Below are 4,354 nucleotides of genomic sequence, written 5' to 3' on the forward strand. Positions count from 1 at the left end.
TTGGAGTACTGTACACAGTTCTGATCACCTTACTACACGAATGATGCTGAAACTATTTAAAGGGTGCAGAGGAGATTTACAAGGATGTTGCCTGAATGGGACTGTATGCCTTATGAGAATAGGTTGAGTGAACTCGGCAATTTCTCCTTGGAGCGATGGAGCATGACAGGTGACCTGATAGAGGTGTACAAGAGGATGAGAGGAATTGATCGTGTGGATAGTCAGAGGCTTTTTCCAGGGCTGAAATGGCTAGCACGAGAGGGCACAGTTTCTAGGTGCTTGGGAGTAGGTACAGAGGAGATGTCAGGTTTAGGGTTTTTTTTTCGTAGAGAGTGGTGAGTACGTGGAATGGGTTGCCGGCGACGATGGTGGAGGTGGATTTAAAAGGGTATTTTAACAGCCTCCTGGACAGGTACATGAAGCTTAGAAAAGTAGAGGGCTATATATAGCCACAGGTAATTTCTAAATTATACACATGTTCGGCTCAGTTGTGTGGGCCGATGGGCCTGTATTATGCTGTAGGGCCTGTATTATGCTGTAGGATTTCTAAGTTTCTAAAATATTACCAATTGAGTTGACTCCACAGATATCCACGCAATGAAATCCACATATCGATAGCCTTCTGATGACACAACTTCCTCCTCATCCCTGTCCTAAAGGGCGTCCCAATATTCTGAGGTTGTGCTCTGTTGACTCTAAACTCACCCACAATTGGAATCATCCTTTCCATGTCCAGTCTACCTAGGCCTTTCAGTATTTGATAGTTTTCAAAGAAAACCCTAACTCCTTCTTCTAATCTCCAACGAGTACAGGGGCAGAGGCATAAAACGATCCTCATACATTAAAGCTTTCGTTCCGGGATCTTTCTCGTCACCGTTTTCCGGACCCTTTCCAATGCCAGGGCATCAGTTCTTAAATAAGGGACACAGACTGTTCATCTTGTTCCCGGCGCGGTCTGACCAATGCATTATAGAGACTCAACATTACAGCCTCACTCTTGTACTCTGGTTCTCTCCAAATGAATGATGGCATTGCATTTGTCGTCCTTACTACCAACTCAGCCTGTGTTTACCCTTTCGGCAATCCTGCACAGGGTCTCCCAATTGTCTTTGCACCTTCGATATTTGAATTTACTGCCCATTTATAATCTAGTCTACGCCTTCAACAAAGTGTACACTCGGACCTTCTTATCCGCGGATTCCGCATGCGCGGATTCAACCAACCGTGGATCAAGAAAACCCAGAAGTTCTCTCTCCAGCACTCGTTGTTTGAGCATGTACAGACTATTTTTCTTGTCATTATTCCCCAAGCAATGCAGTATACCAACTATTTACATTGTATTACGTATGAAAAGTAATCTAGAGAGGAATTTAAAGTACAGACAGTTCCTGGGTTATGAGGGAGTTCCGTTCTTGAGACCGTTTTTAAAACGGGTTTGAAGTCGGAACAGGCATATCGGTTTATTTAGCGTCAGTTAGTCAAACGTTTGTCTTAGTCTATAGTATATATTTTACCTTTCTATGCATATAGAACACTTAAGAAATGTTCTATTTTAAACTCATCAGTCCGTAGGACTTGTTACCAAAATGCATCAGGCTTGTTTAGATGTTTCTTTTGAAACGTCTGACGCTGAATTTTGTGGTGAGGACGCAGGAAAGGTTTTCTTCTGATGACTCTTCCATGACGGTCATATTTGTGCAGGTGTCGCTGCAGAGTAGAACAGTGCGCCACCACTCCAGAGGCTGCTACATCTTCCTGAAGGTCTCTTGTAGTCAAACGGGGGTTTTGTTTTGCCTTTCTAGCAATCCTACGAGCAGTTCTCTCGGAAAGTGTTCTTGTTATTCCAGACCGCTCCTGTTAACTGCCATTTATTAATTACATTACGAACTGAGGAAACGGCTACCTGAAAACCCTTTGCTATCTTCTTATAGCCGTCTCTTGTTTTCGGGCATCATTTATTTATTTTCTAAGCAGCTGCCAGGAGGAGCCCATGGCTGCTGATTGTTGGGACAAGGTTTGAGGAGTCAGGGTATTTATGAAGCTTTGAAATTTCCATCCCCTGGCCTTTCCTAACGACGACAGTAAACACGCCAGAGCCCTCACAAGCTCATAAAGGTCTGAGACACTGGTAAAGGTTCTCTGAGACCTCAATTCTCTTGGGGTGCCCAAGCTTTTGATTGGTGCTCCTTTTATTTTCTTTCACTCTGAAATTGTACAAAACGAAAATAATACACTAATCTTGCTTAAAATGCAGAAAAAGAATGTTTCCTCTTTAACTTTATGACTTTGGAGATCAGTTCAGCTTCTTCTCACTGAGCTATTCACAGAAACAGAAACTTTGACCAGGGCTGCCCGAACATTTGCATGTCACTGTACATGAGGCGGTGGAAAAGCGGCACAAGATCCGGACCGGAGAATCACAAAACCTCAAATGTTGCCATGGAATTTTACACGCAAACTCGTGACTGCTGAGCGGGACAAATTACCACTGTCAATATACCATCCATCTGTTCCTTAACGTCCAAGGTCGAGGTGTTATTTTTCAACTGGACTCCACGATATCCCAGGATACATTTTCACTGATCACTTTTCAGTGGCATACATTTCAACCGTTTCACATCACTGTGGGGATCCTGGAGTAAAGCATCTCTGGTCATTACGTTGCCGAAATCTTAAACAATAAAATTGTGGCCGGTTTGATTAGAATGATTGGCTGTAAGGTTTTATAAGGTGATATAGTTAAGAATGTAACTGGGGAAAGATGGGAGGTATTTCGGAGGAACAATACACGTTGAGTCAGGAGCGGAGCGTATTCCGAGATAAGTATTTATTCCTGATGTTCACATTGCAGGAGAACCTCCACGGCCAGTTACTGACCCTTATGCGGGCTCGGGATATTTCGCCCATGCTTTAATTTTACATGGAATCACAACAAATTCGATATATTGAAAAGGACCGTGATCCCAACTCTATACCGATATGCGATCTCCCACCGTCACCTCGTTTCAAAACTAAACAGTATCCAGTTTTCCTGTTCTACATTACCGTCATTACACAGGAAGGTTTTAACCATACTTTCGGATATTCCCGCAGAACTGCGATGTCAGCGTTGTGATCAGTCCTTCCTCCCTGGTCCTTTAACAGGAATGGAATGTGCGATACCAATGGTAAGATACTTGGCTTCTGTCTGCGCTGCAATATCATCAGAAGATCGCTGGTTCGAGACCTGAAAATATTAGGTGTTGATGTTACCAACTGTTTCCACTGCGGCTTAAACTGTACGAAGCATAAATATTTGCGCGGCTGACGTGGGGTGGCTGTGGTGCTGCTCGCGACAGAGCAAACAAAGAGAAGCAGAGAGATTGAATGTGTGTGTGTGTGTGTGTGTGTGTGTGTGTGTGTGTGTGTGTGTGTGTGTGTGTGTGTGTGTGAGAGAGAGAGAGAGGGAGAGAGAAGGAGGGGGGGGGGGAGAGGCAGACGGAAAAGGTGGAACCTGGAATACTGTGGTGGAGAATTTGAACAGAGAGACTGTATGGTGAGACTAGGAAGGAGTGGAATACAGGAGGAGGAAAAAGAAAGCGATTTAACATTTTAAAGTAGGTTTGAAATTTTGCAGCACATGGTTATTCTTCCTGATGTTTGTCTGAATGAGAACATTTGAGATGTGAGCTCCGTTGAAACCACAATGCATCCTCATGCGACAATACATGACAATAGGTTTGAAGGCTAATTCTCCCGTGTACGTTGCAATGTACGTTATCCACAAACCTCCTTAGGTTTAAATCTTTTTATGTTCTCCTGGAAATTATATATAATTTCTATTAATTCTTCTTTCTTTAATTTACCTTTACCAGGTTTGAAATACAATGCGCTACTGCTAGAAAAGCGAATGTTCATTATATTTACACCTGGATGCCCATGACAGTAAACTTGAACACAAACTGAAAAGTTGAGTCTCAAGTTCATTTGAAGCACTGAAACCCAGACAATGTTTCTGCCCAGGATTGAACTGGGGACCTTTCGCGTGTGAAGCGAATGTGATAACCACTACACCACAGAAACCGTGCAAAGCCTTAATGCTTTGGGCTCTTGAGCAATGACCCGAGGCACCCCCTCCCCGCCCTGCTCTGAAGCACAGCAATAAGTACAAAACATTGCCCACTGTTCCTTTCTTTCCGTTTTCAGTAACACGTATTAAATAGTTCAGGTCTTTATTCCCTGGAATATGGGTATAAGTTGAGTATTACAAGGACATGGCGGTGGAACGAACCCAAGTGCTGAACACGGGCGTGGAATGGGTGCCAAGGGAGTGTTTACCCTGAGTCTTGGTTTTAGTAGAGAATTTTGGAACGAT

The 4,354-nt window shown here is 43.5% G+C and overlaps 1 non-coding gene across 1 annotated transcript; it reads right to left on the reverse strand.

The window, feature by feature from the left end:
• Positions 1–3,989: 3,989 nt before the first annotated feature.
• trnav-cac (transfer RNA valine (anticodon CAC)) lies at positions 3,990–4,062 on the reverse strand. The gene has a single exon. It is a non-coding gene; the product is annotated as a tRNA-Val (tRNA).
• Between the last annotated feature and the right edge of the window lie 292 nt (positions 4,063–4,354).

Source organism: Hemitrygon akajei, unplaced genomic scaffold (assembly GCF_048418815.1).
Source record: "Hemitrygon akajei unplaced genomic scaffold, sHemAka1.3 Scf000057, whole genome shotgun sequence".
Classification (NCBI taxonomy): domain Eukaryota; kingdom Metazoa; phylum Chordata; class Chondrichthyes; order Myliobatiformes; family Dasyatidae; genus Hemitrygon; species Hemitrygon akajei.